The sequence below is a fragment of the Strix aluco genome, chromosome 7 (assembly GCF_031877795.1).
Source record: "Strix aluco isolate bStrAlu1 chromosome 7, bStrAlu1.hap1, whole genome shotgun sequence".
Taxonomy (NCBI): domain Eukaryota; kingdom Metazoa; phylum Chordata; class Aves; order Strigiformes; family Strigidae; genus Strix; species Strix aluco.
This window is the reverse complement of record NC_133937.1, coordinates 9,047,200-9,065,169: the sequence shown is the minus strand read 5'-3', so window position 1 is coordinate 9,065,169 and position 17,970 is coordinate 9,047,200. Positions and strand designations below refer to the sequence as shown.

The following is a 17,970-nucleotide window of genomic DNA, read 5'->3' as shown; positions in this document are numbered from 1 at the left end:
TTGTCCTCTGACTTGCTCAATATTGATTTATCTGATGTGATCTTGCTCTGATGCAAATCAAATAGGTATTTTCCAAAGAAATAAGATTACAAAAATGCATTAATAGCCTGCATTGTCAGTGACAATCATCAGAATACAGAAAATGCTGGCCAGATAATTCCTACCAATCAGTTAAGTATTTTAGTCTGTCAGGCTTTAGAATGCAGCTTTTGGGGAGGCTGCAGTCATCTGCTTGTAATGCTCTGTTATCTGCTTGTTAACTATTACTACTCTAATACCTTTTTCCTCTTGAGAAGGAATTACTCATACTCTTTAGTATCTTTCATAAGAGAAGATAAACTCTTGGTATCAAATGTCAGTTGAAGCCCATAGTACACTTTAGTTGTTTTCTTTTTCAGCATGTACTTTATCTTGTGTTTGGTTGGAGAAGCGTTGAGAAAGGGGAAGTGTCACATTTCATCTTGTTTTAAGTATAACTCACTCCTGCTTTCATATGTTTAAATTGTAATGGTTTCAAAGGATGTTGAGAAGTTCTTGTATGCCAGTCTAATGCATTATAGTATACAAAAGTTTGACATTAATATGAAAAACTTGTTGCAAGCCTAGTTGAGGATGCTAATTTAAACATCAGTTATGCATTAAGCATTGGTCAGTGAGTAGTAATGATGTGTTAGATCAATAAACATGATTCAATTTTTTGCTTTGATTTGGAACAAAAATGACTGGAGGAGGCCAGAACCCCAAAACAGCTTTCAAAGGCATGAAGAAACTAGCATGCATAGCAGAAATCTACTTAAGGATCTTGTCATAGTTAAAAAAAAAAAAAAAATTAAAAAAACCTATGCCCACCAGTATTACACCAGGCTTTCCTGCTGACAGTAGCATGTGCAGGTAGGGCTGGCTACTACATTCCCCTCTTCAAACCTATGCAACTCCTATAAGGTGTCTAGAATTACAATATAAGTGAGTATCATCCTGTCTCTGAAATATTTCTATTATAAATGAAATTCTGATTATTTTATTTTTTTAATTGCTTTGGTTCCAAACATTCTTAATGCTGTACATTCTAAATATAGACTGAGTCTATGCCAAAGACCAAGTTCAAGCATACAGAACCATCATTGATAGAAAGTCTCTTTACTGACTTCCTCTGGAAACTATCATTTGAATCATATGATTTTTCTGGAGCAGCAGTAGGAAGGAATATCTGAAAAATAACTATAATATCATTTTCAGAATGTTAAGCTTTTCATCTGCAGAAACTTAACTTTATATAAACTGTGCTAGTCATTTTATTCATTCCTTGATTATTTGGCAAGACTAACATTTCCTGTAGAGCAAGTCAGATCTAAAGAGAACAAAATCCACAGCATAAATAGTGTTCTTGTGATTTTATTTTTTTCCAGATTTTTAACAGTTACAGAATAATTGTTATTTTATGGTAAACATTTGTCAAGAACTCTGGTAGCCTGTAGTTTTGGCTGTGTGGCAGCAATTGAAGCTGCTGAATTGGTATAGTTTTAACTAGTGAGACTGATACCATCTGGCAATGTTACCAACCAAGGCTAGTCACTGAGGACTGTTGGCAACATATACTCCCTGTATTAACTCTTGTGAAAAGGAAAGGCAAATGATCTCTTGTTAATGGGAGGAAGGCTGTGGGAAAGGAAGAAACTGGGAATGAGGTGAAATGGGGGAAGCAAGAGACACAGTGAGGAAATGAGAGACTGATGAAGAGACTGAAGACAGTTGGAAAAGAGTTAGATGCGATTCAGCAAAAAAATGACAGGAAATGTGGGATTAGAGCAGGAGTGTTAAAGCAATGAGGCTTTTGAAAGAGTGGAATAATAAAGTGATGAAGACGGTATAAAGATAATGGGAAAACAGAACGGAGGTGGAGAGATGAAGATGTGCAGGTAGGACTGGGTGAAAACGTGTATACCAACAAGTGGAGAGGGGGGTTTACAGCCCAATGGTCATAGGTGTCTGGCGTGGACTTGCAATACATATCCTAGTCTTGGAAATGAGATCAGGTGCAATTCTGAGGGTCCTACTTGATGGATATCCTGGGGAAAAGCTGGTAAACACCACTGTATTGATGCAGACTTTCGTTATTGTCCTAGACCAGTGATTAAATATCTAACATGTCACTATTTTCATCTCTTCTCTCTTTGTGCTACTTCCATGAAGATGCAATTTAGATGACTGCAATTTCAATTTGTTAAACATATAACAGATGTCTCATCTTGCATCAAAACATATGTATGATTTAAAATACTGGGAATGCAAAACATTAATTTCTAGTCCATGGGAGTTGAGGATATTGGCACTTTCTACTAAAAAACACAAAACAGAATTAAAATGTGTGCAAGTAAAAAAGACGGCAATAAAAAGGATTAAATTTGAGTGCAACTGTCATCCAGCTGATTAGATTTGTGTCCAGTGCAATGTCAAATGATGTAAACGGCTTGGTTTCGCAATGCTGGAGGAGAATAATAGCCAAGAAAGCAAGCTGAAAAAATACTGGGCTTCAAGAAAATGCAAGCTGGTTTGTGGAACTTGCTTAAATATTGCAATGCCAAACAGTTCCCACCAAGATTTTTAGCAATGTTTGTAGTTTTACTAAGCTATACCTGTGCAAAATACATTCTTGTGTATATCTCTCATCTCCCGTTTCTATTGTAATGTAGTGCAGTGAGAAGTTAAGTTCATGTTAGCTTTTCTGCCTGTGGGTACTGTCATGTGGAGAATGACAGGCATGAGTTGATTTGTTTATAGATATACATTTGGTCACTTCAGAGAAATCCTAAACCTTCAGAATGAGCATACACTTTCTGGGAAGGGAAAAATCACTGAACATGACTATTTTGGTGTAATATTTGTTGTTTTCTGCTTAGAGGAAATTTGAAACCTAAGGAGGTCCAGGGATTTACCATCCTTAAAATGACTGAAATGTAGCATCTTTCCTTCTGTTAGATATTATGATGTACTGTCCCATACTGGGCAGTTCTTTCATTGATCATTAATTGATGGAATAGCATGTATTTATAAAATATGCAGCTGGCATCAAGTTGACAGAACACAATTTACACCCAAAACAAATGGGAGAAACAATGCAAAATTAATAACAAATCAATAGTGATAACTCAACACAGGCTGATTGGAGAAGAAAGATCAGGTGCATAGTATTGAAGAAAGGGGTTTAAATGTCATTGTGTATTACAGATTTATGCCATATCCCAGAATAAAGCAAACTGGGACATATATTGGGGCTTATGGTTTGTAAATAGAAAAAATATTTTTGTGCAACTTAGTACTGCTGAGGTTTCACCTGTGAAATCATACCAGTTACCAGTGCTGATCTTCAGAGTTTGGGCAATTTGGGGAAATCCAGGGGAAAGCAAAGGAGATGTTTGAAAACGAGAATTGGGAAGAGTTTGAAAAAAAGTAATGTTATCTATAATTTTTAAAAAAAGGCTATGTGGGAATAGGAAAAAGGTGATTGTTACCACTGTCTACTTAGGACAGGATTAAAAACAAACATTTCTGTCAGATTTCTCTTGGATCTTGGGGGGGGAGAATAGCTAATTATTGTAGTAAGTTGCATATGCTTTGAGGTCCCTAGTAGTGGAGATTTTTCAGGACAGATTAAGTAACTATCAGCAGTGCTCTAATATAAGAGATCCTGCTGCAAAAGTGACTTAAATGACCACCTGTAATAGCTCACTCCACTTTCAAGACTTTTTAAAAAGAACTGATCGTGATTTAGGTGCTGAAGGACGCTGAAAGAAGGAATCCATGTAGGAGAGCCACAACAGTGCACATCAGTGCACTAGGGAAGGGAACAGGCTTCTGGATTCTGTAAGTAAAGATAGGGTTCATTCCAGAGTGAAGGGGTTAGAAGAAAAATAAACCAAAAAAAAATTTCTATAGAGAAGGCCGTTTGTAGCATGAATTTTTGGTAAAATGCAGGACAAAGAGATAATAAATTCTATGAGTTTATGACAAAATGGATTATGCTTTTGATTGGCTGACTCATTATATTAAAAATAGTGGTGTAAATAGCATATCAGCCCAAAGGAAGAAATGGTCAAGAAGAGACTCTTGGCAATTAACCTCTTCCTTGCCCCAATATACAATGACAGACAGGGATATTTTTTGCATATTTCTTGCTTGTTCCTCTTTTGTCATTTTCATAAATAAAACTTGAACCACAGTCATCACTGACTTCAGCAGCAGCTGAAAATGAATGTGTGGTAACTTATATTTGAGTGCCTAAATTTAGACTCCGAAACTGGTGTCTGCAAGCAGTGTCCTTAGCTGTTCTGTTCTTGTCTGCTGTCAGAGAAAAGTTGTGAGCACAGAGCTGGTGTGAGAGTCGGTGCTGGTGGGGGCATTCCTCATGGGTGAGACTTTGTAGAATATTTGGGGGTGTTTTAAAGTTCCTGCCACAGCCTCAACAATGTGTAGTTGTCTTACTTCACAACCAGTGTTCTGCTATTAGCTGTGCCTAGGTATTTAAATCCAAGTAGTGAATCTTGTGCTGTCCCAGACAGTTTTGCTAGTGGATGTCAGGGGACCCAGATTTGCTGTGTCTTTTGAACCAAGACTGTTATGTGCAGCAGCTCAGCTATGCCTCCCCTGGCCTTTCATTGCCTTATTAGGTGGAGAAAAGCTGGTCAGGTACAGAGCAAATATTTGGAGTAGATCAGTGAGTGGTTATAAAGAAGCATATGACAGCTCTGAATGTCCATGCTTCACCACCCGCTGAAGTAGAGGAAAAAGAAGCTGTAGAAAAGCCACTCTCAGACTTGTGCTGAGTTGTAAGGGCAGGCGCTGAAATTGCCGTGAGAGGATGGAGAGTTTGCTACCATGACTCTCCTAGAGAAGGTGGAAGTCCAGAGGGTTGGGTGAGTCAGTGGGGACTTCTGGGAGACAGAGGGTTTGTATTTGGGCCACTGAAGAGTTTTAGTCTGAAAATGTTGCAAATCTCTACTTCTACTATTAAAATAGACTTTTTTCCCCTTGCTTGCTGACCAGCTGCCACTGGCTTAATCACCCTAGTAATACAGCTTTTGCTTTTTTTTTTCCTGGCATTGTCAGGCTAAAGTTTATCCAGACAGTGAGGTATGTAAGACCATAATGCTAATTAAAATATTGACATAATCCTATGCCCAGTATTGACATTCAGGAGTTAAACTGATATTGGTAGCGTATGGGGAGAGCTAGGTCATGTTTTCTAGTTTCTCTCAAGCAGTGCCTTTGTTTTGTAAGTCTTGAGTTTGCAGGTAATTTTTGACATGACTCATATGCCTGGTAGTAGCAGTAAACAAAAACAAGTATTTGCAGAAATTTGTCAAGAGTAAAAGCAGTTGAAGGCAACCTTTTGAATATGGCATACATATATTATTGATTCAATTACCAATTTTTACTTTTTTTTACTATACTTGTGAGCTAGAGTTTGACTTTGACTTTTCTACACTTAATGGAAAATTTGTCTTCTCCTGCAAGTATTTAGACAGCTAAACTGTAGGGACAATTTTCAGCTGTCTTATATTGTTTGTCCACAGCTGTTGCTCTCTGTTTTCCTGGTTTAAATAGATAGGACATGACAGACTTGTAGAAGATGCTGGAAAGGGGCTGTAATTTTTTTTTTTGCTATAGAGAAACAATTAGTGGAAAACTAACACTGGTAATTTTTTTTACTTTAAGCTGTGAATATAGAACTTGAAACAAAGTATCTCAGCATCTCAGACGAAACACCACTGCCACCATTTTTCTAAGTGGACATATTTTCTACCTGAACGCCTAAACTCCTATACCTCACTATTTTCTAGTCTAGTTCTTCTGTAATTTGCCAAGATTGACAATATTTGCATACTTCTCAGTCTGAAATGCATGCATGCACACAAAATACACAGTCTCTCATGAGCGGCTGCTCTCCTCAGGCTGAGATATAAAGCTGGAAAAACTCTGCTGTTTTATGTGTTTATGATGTTTGGCTTGTGAATATATGGAGGAATGGAATCTTTGTAGTTCACTAGTTCTCCAACTATTCACCTTTAGGTATTCACTCACTGCTAAGCTTCCTAATTAACCTACAGACTACCTGATGTGGTGTTTTTACTGTTGCTTATCTTAACACAACTTTGTTAATGCTAAATATTTTCTGTAATGCGTTGCTAAGGCAATCAATACGTAATTGACTTAAATATTTAAAGCAAGTCTCTTGCTGACATTGTGTTTATTGTTTGGAATGCCAGATTAATTACAGCATGTATTGCAGTCGCTGTATTATGAGCTACATCTGCTTTTCGTTAACTTTCTCTGTAAATGAGAAACTGTCAGTGCATACTGTTTCTCATATTCTGAAGAAAAATTCCCCAAACCATCTAATTGTGTACTTTAAAAATTAAAGAACTGTTGCATTTAGATCACAAGTTCGTTTATTTCCTTTGTTTCTGGAGAAGCTGACCCAAGCATAGATGACTCCTCCCTGTTTTGCAATAAATAAATGAACAGAAGAGACTGTCCCAGACCATTCGAAACTTGGCCACAGGAGTTCATGTTGATTCTTTTCAATGTGAGCAGTTAGACACGCACAAATCCACAGCATCCCTTGTGCCAGCAGCTGGCAGCAAATACCTCATTTACTGGAGTTATTTATATGAGCCTCCAGATTGCTACCATTTCAGAAACCAGCCAGATCAATTAATTCTCCCCGCTTTGCGTGCAGGTGACAACTGAGCTTTTTAAGAAAGTCATGTGTACTTGAGGCTGTTACCTTGTTTGCAGTTAGCTTGTCAATTCTTCTGTGCTGGAGGTGTGTGTGCTTGTGCCTACAGCAATGAATGCTGGTTGTATGCAAAAATGTAAAATCATGAATTTGTATTGGCTCACAGAAAGTTACAGAACACTTATGGTCACATTTATGAATGATTTAAGGAAACAAATTTTAGGTAGCAAAGGAGCCAGCAGGTGGGCACGGTACTTTAAATAAATTTACGGAAGGGTGTTTTGAACTGTGTTCATTCTTGTAAGAAGAATAGGAACAAAGTTTTGGGCTTTTCTGTTTTTGATCAGAGCTTGCTGTACTTTCTGTAACAAACAGCAATTTGCTTATATCAGGCAGATAAGGAAGAGCCAAAACATGAACACAGTTGTGCTATGAAGGGAATTATCAAAGGGCTCAACATCCAGTGAGAGTGCTTGGCCAGTAACTGTAGTAAAAACTGAAATTTCAAGCCGTGGAATGTAGTAATATTAACTCTTATCACTGTAATTAAAATACTTGGGAGTACAAATTTGTCACAATCTTTCAACAAAAACTGGAGTTAACTGACATATTGGTTTTGGATTTTTTTAGGAGCTTCTAGCCATTAGCAGATACCTTGCAATGTGCTCCATACTGTGCTTACATGTAAACTAGAGACTGACATAGTGTTCCACTCTGTGATTCCCAACCTTTTATTTAAACTCAATTTTGGGGCACACAAAAAGCAATTTATGAGAATGACTGCTGAAATTCACATCACACGGATGTTCAACAGGTAATTAACCTTCCAGAGGTGAGTTTTACTATTGAGAGACAGATGGACAGAAGAGATGCAGAGAAAACTCATCTGAGAACATCTCAAGGATGATTTCCTGATTTAAAAGGCAACACTTCACATCTTTCAGGTGTTTTTTTTAAGCGTATCACAAAGAAATTACCCTTGCAGAGGAAGTGTGGGCAGTGTGTTGATTACTTGCTATGAACTCATTCCTAAAAAGAAAAGCAGAGGCTTTTAAGCATGTCACTGGTCCTCAGGAGATGAAGGTTCACTCCCCAGATCAGCTGCAAGCTGCCTGTCATTCTGGGGAAAGTAATTTAATATCTGTGAATAAGAATAACCTTTTAATGTAAAATATACAACTGTTACAGTGCCATATGAATATTATCACACTAAAAGCCAAGAAATGGTAGGTGGTTATATTATTAAAATGTGTTGGTCAGTATTCACATCAGGAAATCGCTTATATTAAAAGCATCTTGAAGTTTTCAGTAGTCATAAATAATTTCCACAAGATGACTTGATTGGGTGCATCACAAATGGATTTAGAAGGACAATGGAAACACTACTTCCCCTATCTGCCTATGTGCTTTTTTTCTTCCTGGAGATTACAGCCTGCACAGCAGTGATGCATGGAAAAAGCTATTACATTACCATGCTGGCTGTAGGAAAAAAATAAAATGTACATTGTGCTTTAAAAAAAAAAAAATCTTGTTCAATGAATGGCAGAAACTAGTTGATAACAATCACAGCAATTTCTGAGTCAAATTTCATACACTTAATATTATCATAACTTTAAAATGTGAATTGATATCTAACATTTCAAATTTCAAACTCAGGCTGTAGAAATGTATGTGATAATGATCTAACTTTATCAGAAAGAAAATGACTGCTGCCTTATAGCTTCAAAAAGAGTTAAGGAGGTTTTTCTTCTTCAGTGTCTATCATTATAAGCAATGTTATTCATATCTGGTACATAAAAAGACAAAATAGGCAGTGAGTATGATCAGCTCGTGCTTGAGTTCTCTTTCATAAGAGACTACTAAACCATTAAATCAGTATTAGATTGTGGACCGTTAGACTAGAGTTTTGCTGGATTGACAGTGCTTCAGGAAAGCCCCTGTATTGTGCTGCTGTGAGTCCTTGTTATGCCTGTCTCTGCATGCTCTGTGGGCCAACACCGCACAGGTAGCTGATGCAGATATGTCATGCACTAGGATTTATGAGCAATAAGTCAATGACTCTTCTAAATACACAGCACTTATTTTTATATAAGTAAGAAAAAGTAAGCATTGTCAATAATGTGTGTTCAAGATGAGTAACAAAAGGTCTGTTAGAGCTCTAAGCTCAGTCTTTAACAATAGTTGACTATAATGCAAATAGTAAAACCATCTCATGGGGCTTTTTGTGCTTACTGTTTACAGTATTTGCTCAAGTCTTACTTGACAATGCAGTGGCCAGAAACATCTCTCTACCATCTGCCAGTTGGTCTTATAACTATTCATATTCCCCAATTGCATCTATTCCTGCTGTTGGGCTTCCAGCCTCAGGAGACACCAGTCTGTGTTTTGCCTTGGCTCACAAACCTCATGTTGCAGCTACTTATTGCTCTACCTCTAATATTAGCTCATCAGGACCTGCCTGTGATCTCCTGCTCTTGCAGAGGCTGTTTGATGATGGGGATCTCCTCGCTGGGGTACTCTGCTCCTCTGTGGGGTGTTGCATCTTTTCACTATTGCCCTGGTTTTGACTGGGTTAGAGTTAATTTTTCTTTTTAGCAGTTAGAATAGTGCTGTGTTTTGGATTCAGTATGGAACTTGGTATGAGAAGAATGCTGATAATACACTGATGTGTTCAGTTGTTGCTAAGACATCAAGGACTTTCTAAGTTCCCATGTTCTGCCAATGTGCAGGTGTACAAGAAACTGGGAGAAAGCACGGCCAGAGTACCAGACCCAGATTAACCAATGAAATATTCCATATCATGTAACATCATGCTCAGTATATAAAGGAGGGGCGGCCAGGAAGGGGGGTGTTCTCTTGCTTCCGATTTTGCAGTTTCAGGATCTTGGTTTTCAGGATCTCTAGCCAGGAACAGGCTGGGTATCAGTTGGCAGGTGGTAAGCAATTGCATTTTGCATTACCTGTTTATACTTTCTATTATTGCTACTGTTTTACTTTGTTTCAATTATTAAGATGTTCCTACAAGTCTCCCTTTACCCCTCCAATCCTCTCTCCCATCCCCTGAGTAGAGGAGGGTGAGTGAGTGAGCAGCTGGGTAGTGTTTGGCTGCTGGCCAGGTTTAAACCACCACAGTCCTTTTTGGTGCCCAACCTGGGCAGAGGAATACAAGAAGGTAAGGATAATAACGGGAGAGCTAACGGGCAAAACACAGACTGAACCCTGTTAGCAGAATGATCTTTGGAATTTCTGTTGTAACTGTGATGGTGGGACGAGGGGTGGATTTTGTGTCTTGTGTTTCAGTATTGTGATAATGTTGTTTTGGTGTGGGGAAGTTTTGGATTTTTGTTTCTGTGTTGATGCGAGTGAAGTCTGTGAATACTCATGTGTAATGAATGTGGATTGTAATGACAATTCTTAAATACATGATTCACAGAGGCAAGGGGTGGAATGTGCTGGGGGGTGTGTGTGTGGTGGGGTTTCTGGTAGGGGGAGGGGCTACAGCAGCAGCCCCCTGTGAGAAGCTTCTCAAAGCTCTGCCAGTTCCAAGTCAGACCCAGGTCTGGCCAAGACCAAGCCAATTAGCGACGGTGGCTGCACCTCTGTGATAAGGTATTTAAGAAGGGGAACCTGGGTGGTGTTGTGGGAGTTGTGAGGAGGAATTGCAAGGTGGACACCACTACAAACACCAAGGTCAGTGGAAGGAAGGAAGAGGAAGGGCGGGAGGTGTGCTGGTGCACCCCCCCCTCAGCCATTGGTGAGAGGGCAGGGCCGCCCCCCACCACCACCCATGGGGGTCACTAGTGAAGCAGATGCCCAGCTGCTGTGGAGGACCCCACACCAGAGCAGGTGACTGCGCCTGAAGAAGACCGGGACTCTGTGGGAAGAAGTCCCCGCTGTTGTAGTTTGGTGCTGGGAGGATTGCAACATGCAGGAGGGACCCGCACTGGAGCAGCTCAGGAAACACTGCAGCCTGGGGAAAGGGCTCACGCTGGAGAAAGTTCATGGAGGGCTGTCTCCTGTGAGAGGCACTCCACACTGGAACAGGGGAAGAGTGTGAGGAGTCCTTTCCCCCCCCGCCCCACACCCCCACCCCACACCCTCCTCCCCCCTACCCTGGCACTAAGGAGGGAAAAGTGGCAGAACTTACTGCACCCCCCATTCCCTGCCCCCTGCACCGCTGGAGGGGAGGAGGTAGAGAAATTGGAAGCAGAGCTGAGCCCGGGAGGAGGGAGGGGAGAGGAAGGTGTTTAAGATGTGGTAGTGCTTCTTACTATGCCACTCTCTGTTAAGTGTTATGGTTAATGTCTGAATTAAATTGATGTTCTTTTCTTTTTCTTCCCCTAACGAGTCTGTCTTTTGCCAGTGGCTGTAACGGGTGTGTCATTCCTTCCTGTCCTTATCTCGATTCCCAAGTCTTTTGCTTTATTACTCCTTTGCAGTGCTGAGTGGGGAGTGACTGGCTGTGTAGTGCTCAGTTGCCCTCTGAGCTCAAACCAGGGCACCTGTGTTCATTGCACTTCAGATCTTTACTTGACAGCTGAGTAAGTGCTTGATGATGTGCATTTATACCCCCTATGTTTGGGTTGGGGTGAGAAGCTTAGAGGTACTCTTTGAAAGACAGATACGCTCACAGTGCATGGTCTGACTATGCCTTGCTGTAACTTGGAATAAGAATAATTTTCATGTACTTCATGTAGTTTTTCCTACTTGGTTAGCTCAAGAATACTCTACAGATGTTTCTTTATTAGACTTTTCATTCTTCTCTTTATTTAAAACAAATGAAAAAAACCCAAACAAAACAAAAAAAACTGTTCATCATGTTCATCAGGAACACAGTTGAAATAATAACCTCTAAAAATACAATAATCCAGGAAAGCGAAACTTTTTTGGGGAGAATCCATTTCACTCTGTGGAAGTGTGATACTAAAGCAGAGAAAGTAATATGAGTATTTGTAATCATAACCAAAAATACTATGTTTAGCTGTCTTGGGCTTTAGTCACCAGGTGTCTCATGTCCTATCAAGAACCATGTTCTTGCACCTTTCTGATATTTCATTGCATACCAGTTCTCAAGAGGACAGTTCTGTTTGTCCTGTTCACTCAGGTGTATCTAGTGCACTAGTGTTTTGCTGGACCCTAGCTGCATCCTTCTGTTCCAGCCACAGAATTAATACTTTCCAATGGCTGTATAAAAATCAGCTCACGCAGTGGAATGCAGTCAGTTAGAGCAACAAGACGTTAAAAGGCGCAGCAGTAATTAGGAAGCATGAAGACACAAACTGAGTGTTGTTGGATTTGAATGTGGGAGAATTTGCAATGAAGGTTGAGCCTGAGGCGTGCATTTAGGCTCACGAGTCAGATGTTATGATGCTTTTTATTTACAAAACACAGCCACAATGACTTTTTTGCAAATGTGTGTGTAAGAAACTAAAATTATCTCGAGGCTTACGCATCAGAATTGTAACCTTGAATACGAGCCTGTGTGCAGTGAAGATATAATGGTGTTATTTTTGATAGGAATGTTGTAGGTTGTTTTTTAAATTCTCTATTATGTTGATCTCATAATACTATCGCTTTTTTCTTCCCTTTATTTCTTTTTTCTTTTTCCCAGGCATTGTGGTTCTGTGTTTGTGCTTTGAGATACAATGGCAACAGACATTTAAGTAATGAACTGTGAATTCATTGGTTCCATGCTGAAAAAATAAGACATAACAGGCTTTGTGTCCTGCTGAGAGATTGCCTTGCTTTGGGTGGCTGCTTAGGCTAAAGACTGAAGAACAACTGCCCAAGAAGTAGCAGAATTGCAGCATGGCGTGTGCCTTTTAGTGTCTGAATGCATTTATAAAATGTCCCTAATGACTTTTTTTAGAAAAAGTAAAATAAGGAATTCAAGCTAATATGGTGGTAAGAAACGGAAATTGTGTAACTGACGTGGCGTCTCTGGGTGATTACAATTAATTCATTCTCATTTCTTCTTTTCAGGTTCTCTTCTTCTCCACCTTGGCCTTCCCCTTCTCCCTTCAAATCCGGTCACTTTTCTGTTTAAATTGCCATATGTTCTGTTACCTCTTCCTTGTCTTACCTCTTTGCTTATGCTTTAAGAGAAGTCTTTTCAACTTCATTTCCTCTGTCACTGGGTCCGAAATCCAGTCATCAATAGTTTACTTCTCCAAAAGTAATAAGTTGTACAGGTAATCTATTTTTTTTAACACTTATCTGATGTTTCTGGCTAATTTCACTTAATTCTGAGCGTTCTGAACATTAATTTTCAGTATTGTGCTGGGATGTTTCAAGGCTGCTAAGAGACCCAGATGCGGGATTCAGCTATGATTTGATGTAGAGGTGCACCTCATTTTATTTCTTTTTGTTTGTGAGGCTACATCAAACAGATATTTCACTTGAGCCATTTTATTTAATGTAGCTGTTACAGGTTTTGAAGTTTTCTTTTGAACTACACTATGAAATCTTTGAGAAACAAGATTCTTTGCTCTAACAGACATTGCACAGCATTTCTTCTGTGAGGGGCGTGTGTGTGTGTGTGTGTGCAAGGTCAGTGTTTTACCAAGTCTCTGCTTCATGAATATCTATGTATAAGTGTGTCTGTATATGTATATGTGTATATACATACTTTTTTAGAAATCATGGAGATAAGTAAGGAGGGCATAGTACACTTCACCATCACACAGTTGTTACAATGCTTAAAAAGCGATGATCTCGGGTGACTACATAACAGCAACCAAATGTAAAAAGAGCAAAACTGCTTTTTGTGGACCTGTGGCAGAAGCAGTGCAACAAGTATTTACTTTTTCTCAGCTTCCTACTCAGAATATGAGTAGAACAGAAATTCTTCTAAAGATGGCTTGGAGTTAGATGCCACAGTAATGGGGAAAGTTAAGAGTCAAAAAGTTCTGAGAAAACAAGGAGTCTTTCAAATGCGTGTGCACATATAGGCAGTGGTTCTGGCTCTTCCCAAGAACGTTTCGTAATCAGCTGTTTGTCCACAACAGACAGATCCCCTAGAATGCCCAGAGCCTCAGGATATGTCTACTCTGAAGACACTATTAATTGTTTGCAGCCCATGTTGAGTTTTATGATGCTTTGGGTAGGCTTTTGATCATGCCCAAGTTAGCTAGTTGAAATCTCGTTCAGAGATGATGATGCTGCAGTCTAATTTAAACTGAAAAAAAAAAAACCCCAAACTCAAAACAAGAACGCCCATGTTGTTGAGTGCTATGTCTGAGGATACAGGGGGAGTCTGCATTAGGAAGTAGCCCATTGTCTTCTGCCTTAATTACATGAGTAGCTTTTTTCTTCTGTGGTTTAGATACTGGAAGGTGAAGTAAGTGCACTGAGGTGCACTGGAGAGGGTGGGAATTCTTGTAAATTCATAAGCCAACAGCAAGAAGTGCCCAAGTGACAAATTTCCTTTCTTATTCAGTTGAGTTACTTTGCATATGCCCTTAATCAGGAGCATTTGCTGCATGCTTTTAGCCTTAATGTTTTTTCTCCATGGGAATAGATTGAGCCTTTTTCAAGTCTATCTTGGCTATCATCAATTCATCTAGTTTGGTCAGTGAATACCCACTCTAACAAATGTACACACAGTATTTCCTAATTTATTTAAAAGCATTAAATAAACTCTTTCAATTCAGTTATCTGTTTTTCCATATTAATAGGAAGTCCTACTTCACCTTTCTGATTAATTCACTTGTTTTATAGAGCTATGTTTCATTTTGTTGTAGGGTGAATAATGTACTCATTATTTCAGTTGAGAACATACCAACTTACATGTGTTCATTTGGCTTTCTCTTTTTATTTTAACTTCTCGTATAGCTTAGTGTGTGTTTGCTAGTAATTTTGGGGCAAATATTTTCTTAACTTGTCCTTAAAAATGCTAGGTCTCTTTGGTCTTTGTTTTTCTTTGAATGGCTCAAGTTCAATAATACTCATGGGCTATTCAGATCCTAATCAGCTATTTATTAAGACTGACTGTCATCTGCCCTGGTGTTGCCCAGTTGTCTAGCTATTTTTAGAATAGTGGTATTTCTGTAACTTAAGTAAAGTCGGTTCATCCTGTAAACAAGCGAGATGCATAGCTGTGGTCTGAAGAGCTTGCCCAGACATTAAATGTAATGTCTGAATTGCAGGAGAAGCCTACACAGTTAAATGTTTTAATTATTTGAAATAACTCTTGCCAGGCAAAAGTTAGTGTAGATGCATTTCACTGGCACAAACGTATTTTTGCTCAGAGGAATTTTATTTTGTTTACTGAAATGTTGCACACAATAGTAGCAAAAAAGCTGGAGGCTTGCTGGTATAGCTGTGGACAAAGACCGAGGAGGTGGAAACTCTGCCAAAGTGTGGAGTGAGGAATTTGAGGATAGGAGCAATAAAAGACCACTTGAAGGCAGAAGTCTGGCAAAATGAAGACTGTTGAGAAAAATTTCCAGCATTTTCTCTTGTGTAGCTTTAGCTTTCTATTTTATGTAAGTATTCCTCCATTCTTGGGGGGGGGGGGGGGAAATCTGTTAATATTAAATTTCTCTTTTCCATTCTTAAGGAAAAAGGTACTGCCCATCAAAATCGATTAAAAGATAGATTACTATACAATGACATTTTCTAGATTTTTGCAAGACACTAATCATATTTCTTATGAGTCAAACACTTTTCCAGTTTCTAATACTGCACTTGTATTGAAAGTATTAGACCTTTACATGCTTTTAGCACACAGACTTCTTCTGAAGCCTTTGTTCCGTGTTTACAAATAGTTTGTAAAGCTTTGGTGTCTCATTTCTTCATTCATGGTAGGCATCTGTTTTTTGCTCTAACTCTGGTTTTATTCAAAGTATACTTTTATATTCAAAAGCTAAAAAAAAAAAAAAGGGAAATGGATTTTTTTTTTTTCCACGTAACAGCAGGTTCCAAAACCAGTGTTCCTCACGGATGAAGTATGGCATCATGTCTTGGTGATCTGATCCAGTTGTCACCTGGACAAAAATGACATTGTTATGGCCCCAGTCACAGCAAGAGCCATTTGTGAGAATCGGTTGGTCTTATTCAGTGGGTGGTCTTGTTCCACTTAAGGCTGTGTGCAGGTGCTGTGGTCAGTTGGGTCAGTCTAGATACTGACTGGAGGGTGATGCTATGCTTATCTGTACTGACAGTACTGTTCATACATTACACCTGCTTATGCCTTTATGCCTGATAATCCTCTTCACACTTCTAAGAGTGCTGTTTATCTTGTTTTGGACGTCGTTGAGAATGCATTGCTACAGTCGCACCCTGTAGGTATTTCAAATATTACATGTAGAGCTGTACCCAACAAACATTTTTGTCTTAGTACTAAGGCAAGGTAGAATTTTTTTTTTAAATTAAAAAATGTAATTGTTAATCAATGGAATAAATAATTTCACCTGGAAATAGGTGGTAGGGAAAAGTTTTATGTTCAGCCCTGTCTAATGTAAATACAACAGCAAACAGACATCACTTGTCATATGCAAGTGCTGAACACCCTAAGTTTGTGGTGCCAAGAAGTAAAGTTGTCTGGAACCATTTTTAATGTATTTGGCTCCTTATTGGTGACAACAGCTTCAGAAAATGTTTAGAAATCTTAAGTCAAATGGTTTAATTATTCCCTTGTATTAATGCACCAAGACCTTACATGGTCATTTTGTTCCTGCTCAGATAGAAACCTGAAAACAATTTCAGATGCTATCCAGTTTTGGACTTTTCCACAAGATAGTCTGGATTAACTAGAAAGCTGAAATTGAAGGTAAATGCTGATTCCATCAGTGACAGGTTTTCTCTGTTTAGCAGAGAGTCTAATCTGCACTGGGTTTGCAAGAAGTTTGGGAGAAACTTGCCTTTTTATTATCTCCTGGTAAATCTGCCTGTGATACAGGGTTTTAAAACAAAGTCCCCTACTTTGAAAATAAATAATTTAGCTAGGAAAAAAAACAGGCAGCTTTTCTAGCTCATTTTTCATAAGGGTTGGCCAAACTAAAATATTTGGGGTTGGGCTCAGAAAAAGAGTTGGTATAATGATAGGAGATTTGATTAGCATATATGGATCTTCACTGGAAATCACTACTGAACGCTAAAACTTCTTTAATATCAGGGGCAGCGGGGAAAGGTAGAACAAGAACCAATGAGCCTGAAGTGCCAGAAATCAGTTGCAAATCTGGGAGGCTGGAACTGATGAACCATTAGAGCAGACAATTTTACACTTTTCCACGTTTTCCAGAGGAGCTGCAATGCAAACAAGCTAATTGATTCCACAGAGAGGTATATTTAAGAAATCTAAAGGTCTTAATGTTACATTAAGAAATGTAATATACAGAAAATCAGATTATATGATCTAATTGCCCTCTGAAATTTAATCAATTTCTGAAATGATCTGTTCTTTTGTTGATTCAGTATTATTTGGGTACCTGTTTTCCTGCAGATCATACATAATTTCAGTGTACTTTCAATTCCTACAAAGCCAGTTCAAAGAATTCAAAATCTGTTAGGTGCAAGTAACTCTTCTTATGCAAAATTTTGATGTGGATGTCATATCTGAATTGTCTTTCCTTGAAGGAAAGAGTGAGCAAGTTTCAAAGGAAGAATTCTGTTAACTTTTAAAAACAAGTTGCTTCATATCCATTACCAACCACTGTCATTGAGAAGTCAAGTAAGGAGAGGGTACTTAAGACCAATTTTGAAAGATTTCATAGCATATTTTCGAATTGTCACTGGCATCAGTGGTTTCTTTGCTTGTGGATTCTTCTTTGCTTTTGTTTTTAAAGTGAGTAATTGAGCTTTTTTTCCTCTAAAAAGAACAAAGAAAGGTTAAATGTAGAAATATGGGACTTATTTATTTTCTGAAGCTGTTGGTATCAACAAAAAGGAGGAGTCCAACCGAGATGAGAAATGGAAAAAAATAGGTATTCTAAAATGTATTTTCACCCGTGGCTAAACAAATAGTATTATGGAGTGGTAGTAATCTTCTTTGATACTAACAGGATGCCAGGATTGATTTCAGATACTTTGCATACTTGTAGCCAAATGTGTATTAAAACATAATGTTTACCAATATGTGAAAATCAACCCCAAAGTGGTGGTCTGGTTTTGTGTGTTTCCTGGTTGCCTCTAAAGAGCGCTTGGAGCATACATGGTGTGCTAGAATCTGCTTCTGGGAATTTCTGCCTGTGACATCCACTTCAAATATCATTCACAGCTTAAACACATTAGAA

At 38.7% G+C, this 17,970-nt stretch overlaps 1 protein-coding gene across 5 annotated transcripts in view; it reads left to right on the top strand.

The window, feature by feature from the left end:
• Positions 1-17,970, top strand: part of BICC1 (BicC family RNA binding protein 1) — a 115,085-nt gene that overhangs the window by 65,846 nt on the left and 31,269 nt on the right. The window contains exon 1 of one of the 5 annotated variants that reach the window (XM_074830411.1): positions 12,812-12,927. The exons of the other annotated variants lie outside the window; for them this stretch is intronic. The gene's annotated coding sequence lies outside the window, so the exon portion shown is untranslated. Of the gene's footprint in view, positions 1-12,811; positions 12,928-17,970 lie in introns of those variants that run through there. 5 annotated transcript variants of the gene reach the window in all.